This window comes from Euphorbia lathyris, chromosome 1 (assembly GCF_963576675.1).
Source record: "Euphorbia lathyris chromosome 1, ddEupLath1.1, whole genome shotgun sequence".
Lineage (NCBI taxonomy): Eukaryota > Viridiplantae > Streptophyta > Magnoliopsida > Malpighiales > Euphorbiaceae > Euphorbia > Euphorbia lathyris.
Genome location: NC_088910.1, coordinates 62,190,549 through 62,206,501, shown reverse-complemented (window position 1 = coordinate 62,206,501; position 15,953 = coordinate 62,190,549). Strand labels below are relative to the sequence as shown.

The following is a 15,953-nucleotide window of genomic DNA, read 5'->3' as shown; positions in this document are numbered from 1 at the left end:
ACTGGCCATCCCATAGGGCACTCCTCCATAGACTGCTCTTACCCTAGGGTATTGAGCAGTCCATCCCAAACTTCTTGTACGAGTAGTCCATGATGGACTACTTGATTTGGATAGAGCAGTCTGCCTAAAAGACATTTTTATCCTTGAGCAGTCCGCTTGAAGAAGACTGTTGCTAAATGTCCGGTGAATCTCCAACGACGCTCTCTTCAATCCAAAATCTAAATAAAACAACCCTTGACACATCCAAAACATAAATTCAATCAGGAAAAATGAGTTTAATCCAATTAAATAGAAGCATGTAGGCTCTGATTATTATCAAATAAAATATTTCTTAATATCTTTTGGATTTATTTTGATTTTAATTCTAAATTAAATCAAAACTAAATCACATTCCTATAACAATACACACACACAATATATATATATTATAAGATATTTACAACCTTAGGGCCAAATTCCACTGTGGTGGGCTTGGCTTAAGCTTAGGAGCTTGAATTTAATCCGATTAAAATCAACCTTTTAACCCGAGCCCAAGAGCATCAATTAATTTGGAATACATATAACTATTATGTTTATCTCCAAATAATCTTTGTATATTTATTCTAGCTAACCATTCTTTGTGTGTGATCCTGTAGGTCCATCTAGCTGCGATATTGGGCCTTTTGAAGCCATCTTAAGACCCATATATCATAGACAGGCTCTAGCAAGTCTCCATGACAATCTAAACTAGATGGGTATTTTATATTTAAGAACAAGAACCTAATGGCAACATTATATGATCCCGTGTTGTTGTTATATCAATACTTAACATGAGCCATTATTTTGTCACCATCATCTAATGTTAAGTCTTTCCTTGATCTCCTATTGAACTTATTAGTTTCAAATGATCAATAGTGTCTATTCCATCATCTAGGTATGGACACACACTTCTTAGTCAGGTGGCTGATGATATCCCTGCTCCTACAAGAGAGTATTAATCCCCTTGCTTCACTCATGGTTTCTAAGCATAATCTAGAGTACCGCCTAACTAAACCCATACTTGGCACCCAGACACGAGCTTATTAGGAGGATAATCAAAGTGCACCCTATCTCATCTATAACACATATAAATGCTACTGAAGTCACCCCTATGAAACATGAGAGTGAACTTGGTCTAAGGATTCTAATATAAATGTTACTGAGTCACACCTATGACATGTGAGACCATATGGTGCTCTCATAAGAGGATCGATTCAGTGGTTATTGTTTCATAAGCCCCTGTTACTCTAGTCTGACATCTAATAACTATGACTAGTGAAACCCTATCAGATTTTTTTTTGTATAAGATAAATAAACTGAAATAGATTAATGCATTTTCTTTATTAATTGAATCATCAAAGCTACATTATCATGGGACTAGGAATACACTAATAGATACACCAATGCGTACCTTCATGGTACAATTGAGGAAGAATCTTATATGCAACTGTTGGAGTTTAGTGTCCTAAAGACAATTGTTTTTAGGATATAAATATTAATGAATAAATTGTTTATTTAGTCATTTGTTTAATCAGATATATAGCATTAAAATGTAACTATATATAAAGGCACAAATCTTTCATAAAGAAAGTAATCCTAAGTTTGTTTAAGTAATTATAAAGTGTTCATACAAGCATGAAGTGACACTGTACTTTATAATAAGATCAATAAACTTAAAATCAACCCAAGTCAAGTAATATGTTATAGGGGTTGGCATATCACTGTTGAGATTTGCATGTAACAATGTTTTCTATCAAGACAGAAAGCTGATCTCACAAGCTTTAGATATTTAGATATCTAGACAGTTACATAGATCCGGTGAAGGAGTTCATTAGGATTGGGACCCGACTTAAGATAACAGTATGTATTGATTTATCTAATGTGTCAACTGTTCATCTCATTGGTATTAGTAGGTATAACTAATCCTCAGACTCAAACATCCGTTAATTAGTGATTCTGGATTATGGAGTCTAGTACTTTGATGCTGTGCGAGCACGATCCAACAGGTGAGAGCCTGGGGTGTGTGAGAGCAGGATTGGGTATCACACAAAGTAATTGCAGAATAGTTAATGTCAGATTGAGCATTCGTCACCCCCGATAAGTGGGAGATATATCCAAATGGCCGCTTGTGGTGAATTAACTGAAATCCGTGCAAGGTGATAGAGTTAAGAGTAGAAATGAATATTTCACTTAACTTATCTTTCAGATTGAATGCAACCTGTACAAGTAAAACCAGACTCTTTGTTATATGTAACCTTGACACGTTCCATGGTTATAAGGAATTGACCGACAGGATATAGTTGATGAACGATCGTATTATACTTGTCACGTCTGTGTCCAAAATTTTTATAAGTTGATATTGGATTATATAACATATCGAGTTCATTATTTGAATTTTAGATCCGAGATAACATCTTTGGTTATATACGATGAATTTTTATAGTCGGAATAATAAATAAAGGTTCAATTTGGATACCGAATTATAATGACGTTTAGACGAAGGAATAATAAATGATACACAAATATAAACAATGAAAAGTTAAATATCGAAATTGTTAACGGTTCGTTTAAATATCGTAATTAATTTACAACATCAGCAAAATTAACAATTAGAGGTATTAAAAATGTTAATTAGTTATGTAGACTTACAATTACTTAATGGTATACAACAATTCTAAAGTTTCATGGAATGTCAAAAAGAATAAAATAATAAAAGAATAAAATACATATTATCTCCATTCAAAACTTTGAGAATCTTCCGGATATATCTAAACTTTAATAATAATAAAAGTTCCAGGATATATCTACACTTTAATTCACCAGTTTAGGGGCATTTTGTTTTGGGGAAAAACTAAACCTTTTATCCGCCTCCTCTCTTCCTCACTTACTTTTCTCTCTCTCGGTTCGAAAGTAGCAAGGCTCAATGGGTTTACTTATTTCGTTCTTATCCTCGATCACCGGAGAGACAAGTGCACTATCTCTGTTTTCGGAAGACCGTGTGTCGATTCACGGAGGCCTCCTCCTAGTGGTTCGTATTCTCTCTTACAGTAAATCTTCTTGTCCGTACGTTTCTATGCACGATTTCCTCTTTTATGAATGTTTACTTACGGTTGCGTGTGGGTGTTGTTATTCTATGAATTGTTTTTTAACGGAGAACGCAGATCTGTGGCTGTCCGTTTGGGGTTCGGAATGACCTCCTATACGGGTTTGCTAAGTGTGGTTTTAAAAATATTATTTTCTCTAATTGGTTTTGTTCTGAAGGGGAGCGGGTTCTGAATCTAATTTGTTCGGTAAAACAAATAGTTCAGACATAGATTTTGAGCAGGTTATTAATCTGACTTTTCGGTAGAGATAGGCGTTTCAGACTCAGATTTAGAGTAAGTTTCAATAAAAGCCTTTGAGACTTGGATGCTTAAATTGGTTTCAATTTGATAAAATTGATAAATATGTGTTAGACGTTTAAATCGGTTCCTTTGGTAAAGGACTCGTGTTAGACCTTGGGTTAATTCATTGGTAAAAATGATCCGAGTGATAAAATAGTCGGGTTATACTTATAGTTTGATTCGTTTACCATTCGTTTTAAAATGTACGGTGATTTTGAATCGGGTTCGTCCGGTAGAACGAGCAGTTTAGACTTAAAATTTTGGTTTGTGTTAAAGAGATGTTTGGACTTGAAATGAATTCGTGTGGTAGAAGTTCGGTTAATCACGTGAAAAATAACAAGTACTATAACTAAATAAAAATAAATAGTACAAAATCATGTGTGTGTATATATATACACACACATATCCGTGAACATAAATATATGAGAATTTGTAGTTAAATGTATGCCGTGAATAACTTAACTCGAAAGATTAATTGTATTTATAATTATTTATGGAGATTTCTATTTATGGAGATTTCACTAGAAATATAAGAATAGCTTACTCTAAAACAGTTAGAACTACGTGGCTTTGATTCCCGATTTAAAGATTGCAAGATGTTCAGGATATGTAAGAAGCTTGATAGAATTATCAAGTCCAAGCCAAATAATTAAATAAATGTTAGGCAGTCCGAATAAATTTTTATCTATTAGAAAATACGTCCGGCTTTTAGACTGTTAGAAGTTTATTATCCTGTTTCAGTTCATACCCGATGCCGTTTGGGGTCGGGTCTGATAATACTGTACCTAATGCAGAGAGGTTAACGTCAGTTATCAACCTGACTTCTTAATTGCTCTGGGGGAATATCATAGGTTCTGCTAGTAACAGCTCGCGACGGTATTCCGTTATATATATGTTGGAATTAATCGTGATGAATTAATCTCAAAGGATATATACAGCTAGTGGCAATAAAGGACCTAATGGGTCGCATATGGGACTTGGAACCAGAGGATGAAAATGTAATTACAGGACACACTGCATGGGCCGAAATTTATTAGTTAATTAGGGATAATTAATTTGATTTAATAATTATAATTAAATTATGATTATAAATTAAATTAAAGGATTATCTGATAATATTAATTAGAGGTTTTGATGTGATTCAAACTCTAATTAATTATCTCTAATAATAATTAAATTATTAATTTGATTAGTAATATTATCTAGATATAATTAGTTATTATTTAGATAATAATAACGTGTTTATTTAATTATCTAATTAGTAATCCTATTCCGAATAAGACTCTAATTATTTAATTACCTAACACAATTGGGATTAGGTTTTGAGAAGTCTATAAATAGACTCCCTAACCCCTAAATTTTGACACACACATACAAGGGGGCAAGAGGAATCGTTCCGAAACCGTCTCGGCTAATTATAATCTTTCTTACTCTCTTTGATCTCGTACCGATTCTGTTAGAGGCAGTCATTGCGGTTGCTATTTATTAAGGTTGATTATACGTCTATCTATGCTCGATATAACTAGAGTAAGTATAGTGTTGGGTTGTGGACTCTTGATTTTTAAACGCTTCATATTTATAATGTGGGTGGGTAAGTGATGGGTCTCAGAATGGAGAAGGGGTAAAACGAGATTAATTAGGTCTAGCTGTATACGGTACGTAATTAATGAGCATCAATTGGTTTTGCAGATATCAAGACTTTGGGGATTCTAGGCAATGATGACTTAGATATGCATGCAGATCAAGTTGGATTTGACTTTCAATCAACACCACCACGCCTCTTGAAAGATTGACGTATTGACAGATTTAGAGATGTACATTGCTTATTGTTTTTACCTTATTACATTCAGAAGTTTGTCTAGTTCAAATGTAAATAGATTATGAGCATTAGTCTCCAATAAATTTAAAATCATTGATATACAAAAATTCTTGTTCATTTGATTATTGTTCATTACCAGATTCATTCGAAGAAGGCAAAAAGTGACATTTACGGTTAAAAAAATATCATCTAAACAATAATAAAAAAGACATTAAAATAAAAGAATCTGTCATCTAAAATAAATCTATTGACATGATTGATTAAGACCTATGTCATCTGATACAAGTTACTACGACAGAAATTATTATAAAAACTTTCACCGCGAATATCAATATGCCAATTTTCCATATAGCTACTTGACATTTTTAATTATTAGTATGTCATGTGATGACATTAAAGGTGACGTTAATAAATAAAAAGATGTATCGTAACAATATTCATATGACAGTACACAACTAGGCTGATGTCATGTATAGTATCTTCAAATGACAGAACCTAACTGTCGTCTGAAGGTGCAACAGACGGCAGCGAGCCCTGTGATAGATTTATATCTCGCGGGATGACGGTTTTTAACCGTTGTCTGAAGGGGGTTTTAACGTAGTGATGTGTGGTTCGTACGAGATATTCGGGTATGTTCCTGGGATCTTGTTTTTCAGCCGTTTGATGAAGGTCATGATATTCAGAAAGCTTCCTACCAGCTCAAGGATCGGGTTTCAAACGTGATTTGTCTCCTCACAGATTTTATGCGGGATGTTTTTGATCTTAGTGTAAAATCTGTTGTCGGAATTTTGTTTGCGGTATTTAGATCCTTGTTACCTTTGATTCGATACTTTGTATCTGGTTTATTTCCATCAGCGAACCGGGTTGTCCTTTTTGTGGTCCGGACACCGGCTCTCAGTCTGACTGTATATTGTATGTTGATGATTGATAATTTAATGAATTGCTTCTTTGTGTCAAAAACAAACCAAAAAAAACTTCAATTCAACTTGTACTTGCTGAGGTGAAATCAAAAGAAGGAACCTTCACTTGACATCAAATATATTTTCATTGTATTTTTTTTTTTTTTCAATTGACATTTTATACTAAGTTTGTGTTTTGACTCTGATTTTTTTTTTTTTTTTTTTGGATTTACTATTCAAACATTAATAATAATAAACAACAGCTTTGAAATTTGAATATGACTTCCAAGAATTTCAAAAGATTCAACCAAGCGGATCGAGCTTTGCTCGCAACTACAAGTCCACGATAACCCAAAATTAAATTTTCATCTTGCAACTTGATGGCAAGTTGCTACGGCATTAATTTTCAAATTTAATGCATTATCATTTTTTCTTAAAATAAGGGTTTTAATAAAGTTTTCAAGGAAGTGAAAATTTAATAGTATAAATTTAATTCTAATATTTTTATGTAACATCAATTTATATATATTGCTGAAAATTTGAAATGATGGATTTGATTATTATTTAACTGTTATATCAGACATTTAAAATAAGTTTTCGATAAATTGAAGCGGTTATATATATTTTTTATTGGTTATTTATAACTATATTAGTATAGTAAATATTTTAGATACTTTTGACTAAAATTTTTGTGATTAAAGTGTAGTATATAATAGTCTTAATTGTTAACATTTTAACCGGTTTTTTTTATAATTATATTAGTAAAACCTAAATATTTTCGACATAACTAATGTTTGGGAAATCTGAAGTGACATTTTTTTTAATATATATATATATATAAAAGAGAATATTTACAAAAAAAAAAAAAAACTATAGTTTTATAATTATTGAAAATAATTAGTCATCTATTTGAGACTAGAAGGAAGGAGTCAAAATGTTAATTTTTTGAAGAGAAAAATCATTTCATTATCAAATCATTAAAGCATCATTACAAAGCATTGGCCAAACAATATTTGGACTATCATCGTGTAATATTATCGGTGCCTGAAAATTCCGCGCCCATCTTGCAAGCTGGTGTGCTACCTTATTTCCCTGTCTCCCAATATATTTGAATGTACAGCAATTGAAGGTCTGGGCTAGCTGCAGTACATCCAAATACAGGAAGTGAAGGGATGAGTCAGGAATAGGACCACATGTGAGGGCTTCAACCACTATTTTTGCGTCAGACTCGACCCAAATGTTTTCTAATTCGTGATCCCGTGCTAGCTTAAGGGCTTCCTGTATGGCGTGCAACTCTGCAGCTTCCACCGAAATACACGGCAATAAAGGGATCCCCGCTGAAATTACCACATGAGCGTGGAGGTCACGAGCAATTACCCCGATGCTTGCGGAGAGGCCATTATCCTCCCATGCGGCATCACAATTGAATTTTGTAACGCCATCGGGAGGAGGATACCAAACCTTGTAAGCATCAAGAGGCATATCACCCGGACCAGCTTGTTCGATCCCCGTATTCCGCGTTTGCCATTCCATGTGGAAACTTCTTGCTTTATCAATTAATGTAGTCACTTCCAAGCCTTGCCCTTCGTGTAATAGCAGGTTTCTGCTATACCAAATCCACCACAAAAGAATTAAACCATACTCGCTGTCCTCGGTAGACGACTTCGCCCAACATTCGTGCAACCAGCGCATCATTACAAAGCATTGGCCAAACAATATCTGGACTATCATCGTGCAATATTATCGGTGCCTGAAAATTCCGCGCCCATCTTGCAAGCTGGTGTGCTACCTTATTTCCCTGTCTCCCAATATATTTGAATGTACATCAGTTGAAGGTCTGGGCTAGCTGCAGTACATCCAAATACAGGAAGTGAAGGGATGAGTCAGGAATAGGACCACATGTGAGGGCTTCAACCACTATTTTTGCGTCAGACTCGACCCAAATGTTTTCTAATTCGTGATCCCGTGCTAGCTTAAGGGCTTCCTGTATGGCGTGCAACTCTGCAGCTTCCACCGAAATACACGGCAATAAAGGGATCCCCGTTGAAATTACCACATGAGCGTGGAGGTCACGATCAATTACCTCGATGCTTGTGGAGAGGCCATTATCCTCCCATGCGGCATCACAATTGAATTTTGTAACGCCATCGGGAGGAGGATACCAAACCTTGTAAGCATCAAGAGGCGTATCACCCGAACCAGCTTGTTCGATCTCCGTATTCCGCGTTTGCCATTCCATGTGGAAACTTCTTGCTTTATCAATCAATGTAGTCACTTCCAAGCCTTGCCCTTCGTGTAATAGCAGGTTTCTGCTATACCAAATCCACCACAAAAGAATTAAACCATACTCGCTGTCCTCGGTAGACGACTTCGCCCAACATTCGTGCAACCAGCCTCTGAAGTTCCCTGTTGTAACTCGATCCCACCGTATCGATAATCCTGCAGCTCTCCAAACTTTGCCTACAACTGGGCAGTCGATAAACACATGCTTCAACGTCTCTCCCACGGCGTGACACGTCTTGCAACCTGCATTAGTATTAATACCTCGCTGCTGCAGAACGGCGGAACACGGCAGGAGATTGTTCAGGAGTCGCTAGGCGAAGTGTTTTACTTTAGGTGGAACTTTAATCTGCCAGAACCTTTTCCAGTGTGAGGTGCATCTAACGGATGATGAAGGGGTGCCTATTTGGGCTCGACGTCGCTGTTCAATGAGGTAGTAACAAGATTTGACAGTGAATCTCCCATGCGTCGTGCCTCGCCAGAAGAAACCATCGCTATAGCGTGATTCACTGATACAGATTTTACGGATCTTTGTAAATTCAGAAGGGACAAAACAAGAGTTAAGCACATTAAGATCCCAACCATTACCTGTATCATTTATCAGCTCCTGCACTAGGTTCGGTCGTGGTATAATCAGTGAAATTAGTGGTTTCCTAGCATTGAGGGTGGGCACCTAGTTATCATCCCATATGTTGATCTTTGATCCGTCCCCAACCCTCCACATAATACCATCATGTAATGTATCACGAGCTGCCTAGAAGCTTCTCCATAGATAACTCGGGTTGCTACTTAATCTGGCCTCAAGTAGGTTCGTGTTTGGGAAGTATTTCGCCTTCAGGATCTGTGAGCACAAGGAATTAGGATATTTCATCAACCTCCACATCTGTTTAGCTAGTAAAGTCATATTGAACGAGCGGAGCCACCTGAACCCTACTCCTCCCTCTTCTTTAGCCAGGCACATCGCTTCCCATGCCATCCAGTAAATCGGTCTGTGTGTATCAGAGCCTCCCCACCAGAATTTACTAATTAAACCTTGGATTTCGGAATAAAGGGTATCAGGAAGGAGGAAACATGACATTACATAAGTCGGAATTGACTAGATAACAGACTTTATCAACACTTCCTTACCCCTTGATGATAAAAACCGCTCTTCAAAACCTTTAAGATGTCTGTGAATTCGGTCCTTCAGCATTGAGAACACAATTCTCTTATTTTGTCCGATGAGGGTTGGTAACCCGAGATAACGTGGAAGTGCCCCCGTTTCTCGGACCGCCAATATCTGCGCTATCAAATCCCGTCTAACCACTGGAACCCCTGAACTGAAAAAGATTTCTGATTTATCGAAGTTGATAGCCTACCCAGAACACCTTTCATATTCATGCAAAATATGTCGAAGCCCTGCAATTTCAGACAAAGTAGCCCACCCAAAGATAAGCGAATCATCAGCGAAAAACAGGTGGGTTATACTCGGGCTTCCTCTTGCCACTTTCAGACTATGCAATTCTCCCATCCGTTCAGCTTTACTGATATTTGCCGATAGAGCTTCAGCACAGACCACAAACAGATAGGGTGACAATGGGTCACCTTGTCTGAGCCCTCTAGACGGTTTCAGCCATCCTTTTGCCTGTCCATTGATAAGAAAAGACATAGATACTGAGGTAACACACATCATTAGCAATTTGATAAAATGATCAGGGAAGTTCATCTTGGAAAGCACCCTTTCAAGGAATTTCCATTCTATTCGGTCATAAGCTTTGCTCATGTCGAGTTTAAGCGCAAAATTCCCTCTGTTTCCTTTTATCCTAGTCTTCATACTGTGAAATGCCTCGAAAGCAAGGATAGCATTGTTTGTTATCAATATCCCCGGAACAAAAGCAGCTTGTGTGTCAGATATAACACTGGGAAGCACTAGTTTCATTCTATTTGCAAGAACTTTTGATATAAGTTTATAAAGGATGTTACAAAGTGCTATAGGTCTGAGGTCTTTCATTGTGGTCGGGTTTTTAATCTTTGGTATAAGTGTAATGAAAGTATGGTTTAGCTGATCAGGAGGGTTCCTGACTGTAAGCAATTTAACACAAGGTTCACTACATCATCACCAATAATGGACCAGTATTGTTGATAAAAGATCGGGGACATACCATCAGGGCCTGGGGCCTTTGTCGGGTGCATTTGTTTCAATGTGTGTACAACCTCCTCCCTCGTAAAGTTGGCTGATAGTTGCGTTTTCTGTACAGCTTGCAGGTTTGTCTCAATTACATCAATGAATTCCTCACAGGAGCCTCTATCAGTACTGTCAAAAAGCTCAGTAAAATAGTCTAACACTACATCAGATAAGGCCTCCGCTCCTTCCCTCCACACGCCATTCTTATCCTATAGTCATTGTAGTCTATTATTCCTGCGCCTAGCTGTGCATCTCGAGTCAAAATATCCTGTATTGTTGTCACCCGATTTTAACCACTCAACCTTTGCTCGCTTTTTCCACTTTAACTCCTCCCTCGCCTGTAATTCGATAATGTGAGTAACTAACCTGCTTTCTTGTTCCTTTGCAGTGGGATCTGCACGTTGCTGAATAGCAAGTAAATCTGCCCCCAACCTCTTTAGTTCCGCGCGGTAATTTCCAAAGGTTCTGGAGCTCCAGTGGGTTAATTTTTGAGACACAGTAGCAAGTTTCTCCTATACCGTCTGACCCGACCTCATATGCTGCCACCAGGTTTCAATCATGTTTCTGCATGATCTGTCCCATGTCCACATCGATTCAAACCGAAATAGTTTTCTCCTTGGGTGCGATAGGCTTTCCTCCTCTCCACAAATTAGAATTGGGTTATGATCTGAAGAAACCCTTACCAGTGTATGGCCGAAAAGAGACCGATCCAATTTGGATCCGCTACGGCTCTATCGAGTCTCTCCCATATGGCCCCTTCGCTTTACCGTCGATTGTGCCAAGTGAATTCTGAACCGATATACCCCAAGTCGACTAGGTTACAGCTGTCCAGACAATTGTGGAATTCCGCCATTAACGGACTCTCTCTAGCTCGCCCTCCTTTCTTCTCTGATAACCATAGGATTTCGTTAAAATCTCCAAAGCCAATAAGTGGCAAGTTGTCAAGTCCGCTGATATATGTAATTAGCTCCCATGTGAGTTTCTTGTTTGCACGTTCAGGCCATCCATATACTCCTACCCCTCTCCAAAGTGACACATTGTTTATTCGAACAATAAACTAAACACAGTGCGCCGAGTATCGGGTTATTAAAACATCAATATCTTTCTTCCATCCATAAATTAGGCCCCCACTTAAACCAACAACATCAATAATAAAGAAATTGTATTCTTTAAAAGTTTGGTAAAAGTGAGAACAATCGCTTTTCTTTAATCTGGTCTCCATCAAGAAAAGCATGTCTGGGTAATTTTCCCTCATTAACCGTTTGAGGGTACCGAATGTCTATGAGTTACCTAGCCCCTGGACATTCTAGCTAAGTACTTTCATAATGTAGGGTGGGGCCCAATGATGGCCTCCACCCTCTGGTCAGTACTAGTGCTAGCTCTCTTTCTTCCTGTCTCCAGTCCCTCCCTTATATCCTCGAGTGATCTTGAGTCCTCTCTTGCCCTTTTTGATCCCACTGAGATTGGAGCACTAATCCGAGGAGCTACGTGTGACTGCTGTCCTCGTGCAAGCCTTTTCATTTTTGTCCTTTTTAGGCCCTTTCCCGTGCTGGCATGCCCCACTGCAGCAAATACAAGACCTGTGTCTTTTTCGGTTCCTGCTTCCCCATGTGCGATTGCCTTCAATTTATCTGCACAACTGGTACCTTGCCCATGCCGGTGTTGCACTATCACCGTGGTAGAGCCTGACCCATCTGCTTCCATATCGTCGGCTGGTTCTATGTCTTCCTCCATGTCCGTGGGAGTGCAATCAAACTTATTCAGATTGCCCAAGTCGTCCAGATGGTTCTCCAGACGTGTCGCCTGCCCAGCATCATTCCCTGGGATTAAGCGTCGCCTAGCCCCTTTAGAGCCCTCAACTTCTACTTTTTTGCTCATCTGTTCTGTCCCCTTTTTTTCACTGTATCCACAGCTCACTTTCCACAGCCTGGTTAGGGAAGCTCGTAGGGTGGGATCGTATGGCCATTCTGTATCCAACTGATGTTCCATTTGTTCTTCACAGTCCTCATGGACATGCCCTATCACACCACAGAGGTAACAGAAGTTTGGGAGCTTTTCATATCGCACCGCCACCCATGTGGACTTACCTTTCCCGATGTTCAGTTTAATCCCGCGCTGAATCTTCTTTGAGACGTCCAGCCGCACTCTCACCCGAATGTTGGTAGCCTAGTTCTCCATACTTTCCTCATCCACCTGTAGCACCTCCCCTATTCTGCCTGTGATTTTCTCAATCAAGTGGGGTTGTCGATACTGGAGAGGCATGTCTACAAGTCATACCCAGAAATCGCACAGGGCCATGTTGAGTTCAGATAGCTGTGATACCCCTTCCAGATTAGCGAGAATGACCAAGTGGCGATCATAATGCCATGGGGAATCACGGAGAACCCTTTCCTTATCCTTCATGGATTGAAACTCAATTATAAAGAGCCCGTCGCCACATTCATTGACCTTGAACCCCTTATACGTGCGCCAGATCGTGTTGAACGCGTTTGACATCGAACGGATGTTCAGTGGTTTCGACGAGAGGAGTCGTCCCACTACCTTGCGTGTTGCATCAGTAACCACCGACATCTCGTCTTGTTCGAGTACCACAACAGTGTCCTCCTCATCTCGTCTTGTTCGAGTACCACAACAGTGTCCTCCTCGTCAGTTAACTTCAATCGTTGCCATTGTTTTTCAATTCCTTCCATCGTTTTTCGCAGGTTTAATCAGTAAGGAAGATTGTTTCAGTGAGTAAACATTTGATCGTAAAAGAATGATGCACCAAAAATGGCAGCAAAACCTAGCCGCACGTGAAGACGTCGCAGGTTAGAGAGAACCTCATATTAGGGCTCGGGATATGTTGAGTCAAAATGTTAATGTTCGACTCTTATTAACTTATTATTTGGTAACGTTTAGTTTTCACCTATTAAAATTAGTGAAATCTCAACCAATGTAGATCGTAAAGTAATCATTTTGTTAAAAGTGCAACTTATCTAATATAAAATCGATATGTAAAAACTTAATAAAACTCTTATCAGAATTGTTAAAATTTTAACGAACTGTTAACTTTCTATTCATATTAGTTGGAATTTTACCAATTTTAATAGGTTAGTGTGGAGAAATGTTACCAAATAATAGACGGGGGGAATTTTTTAACATTGTGGATAAATCAAAAAATTAAATGTTAATAAATAATCATAGTTGTTAGACCCTAATTGGACCGACCGGGTCAATTCTATTCAATTGGAACTAGTCATATTTCCGGACCGGAGGTGGTTCAATATTTTTTAATCTTTGAAAACCAGTCAGAACCATTCGAACCGGTTAGGTTAAACGTAAACAATTTACACAGTCTCAGTTGAGCGGCTAGCTTACTATTCATATTGATATTTCGCCAATTTTAATAGAACAGTGACAAATCTTACCAATCAATGGACGAGGGAGAAATATTAACATGTCAAAAGAATCAAATGTTAACAAATATTAACCTGGTTCATTCGAAACTAGTCACACTTTTAGGATCGGAGGTGGTTTGATTTTTTCACATTTAAAAACCAGTTGGAATCGTTTGAATCGGTTGGGTTAACTATGAACCGATTGATCCACTTCTGATTAAGTGGTTTGGTCCGGTTAGATTTCATTAATATTTAGTTCAAAAAAAAAAGGCTTAATACATCATTTGCCCCTGAACTTGTCCAAAAAGATTGATTGGCCCCCTGAACTTTCAAAGTGTCTTGACAGCTCCCTGAACTTGCATAAAATATTCAGTTAGCCCCATGAACTTGCGTAAAATGTAATCAATTGATCACTCGGTCGCAAAAAAGTAAGTTAAATGCGGAAGATGTATTCTACGCATCTTAGAATGTTATTACATAATTCAAAAATAGATTAAAAATGAAGTTATTGCTTGCTCAACTATACAACTTGTCTTCTCTATTCTAAGCACCGTATACTCTGATTTCGGTCGTTTTACTTTTTTTAAGACTCGTGCAATATATCTTCCGTATTTAACTTACTTTTTTGCAACCGAGTGATCAATTGATTACATTTAATGCAAGTTCAGGGGGCTAACTGAACATTTTATGCAAGTTCAGGGGGTTATCGGGATACTTTGAAAGTTCAGGGGGCCAATCAAGCTTTTTGGACAAGTTCAGGGTGCAAATGATGTATTAAGCCAAAAAAAAAAAAAAAGAGTTTTGAAACTGATGAAATTTAAACCTTAAACTTTAAGGTAAAAATATATGTACTTATCACTAAACTATCATTTAATTAGTGATTATATTCAACAACGTGTGTATATATAATATTTAAACTATTAATTATTATTATTTTTTATTTTATATTTTGATAAATATCATAAAAATGATTTAATCTTCTTAATATTTATAAATTGATATTTAAACTTTGAACATACACAAATAAAATTTAAAAGTCTAATAATTTATAATTTAAGTTGAATTATCAAACATATATTATATTATTATATTTACATATTAATAATATTAATAACAATAATAACTATTTATATATAAAAAAAGTATATATCCTTTTCAATTTTTATAAATATTAATTTTTAATTTTATCTTATTAAATTTATTAATTTAATATTACAAAACATCAATATGTATTGGTATTAAGAAAATACTTTCAATTTTTTTTATTAATAATGTTAATATTTTATTATATTATAAAATTAATTGAGAATAGAAATATAATGTTTTATATATTTAATTCCGATTGAATCTCAGTTGAACTTTGAACTCTTAAAGCGTTTTTTTCTATTTTTTGATCGGGCCAATTTTGACAATTATAAAAATAATAGATATGTGAAAAAAACCAACAGGTGAGAATATACTAATGCTTTAAATGTATTTATTACTAGATCAAGTCGCCTTTTGAAACTTTCTAATTAACTTACCTATGTAAGTATTTTTGTGCATAGAATATGAATTTAGACTATGAAAATCTTTTATTTAGAAAGAACAAACTTGATAATATAAGGTTTTTCTTTTATTTGTTAGTAATTTTGAAGGCCATACATCAGTTTATTCCAATACCTAGCCATTTACCATCAATAAGGAAGTATTTTTCTGCCTGCAATATGACCCTAGAGTATAAAAAAAACCTTATTTGTATAGTGAAGCTAAGGAAATCTTCTAAAATTTGATTTTTTTTAAATCTTTTTTACTGATTTTTGAAGGAAATATATCAATTGAATTGATTCTCATATATGCATATGCATGTAATTGACTAATTGAAATTGGTTGTTGAAAAGTCAATGAAAGAAAATTATAATCAAATTAGAGCTTGAATTAGTGGCTTAAATTGGGCTTTTCAAATAATTAAAGGGATGTGACTACTAATTTCAATTTCATGGCAGTTGGAATAATTCACAAGTTGCCCAACTA

At 36.6% G+C, this 15,953-nt stretch overlaps 1 long non-coding RNA gene across 1 annotated transcript; it reads left to right on the top strand.

Moving 5' to 3' along the window:
• Positions 1 to 2,651: 2,651 nt before the first annotated feature.
• LOC136207483 (uncharacterized) lies at positions 2,652 to 5,339 on the top strand. Its single transcript, XR_010676663.1, has 2 exons — positions 2,652 to 3,046; positions 5,091 to 5,339. It is a non-coding gene; the product is annotated as an uncharacterized lncRNA (long non-coding RNA).
• Positions 5,340 to 15,953: the final 10,614 nt, after the last annotated feature.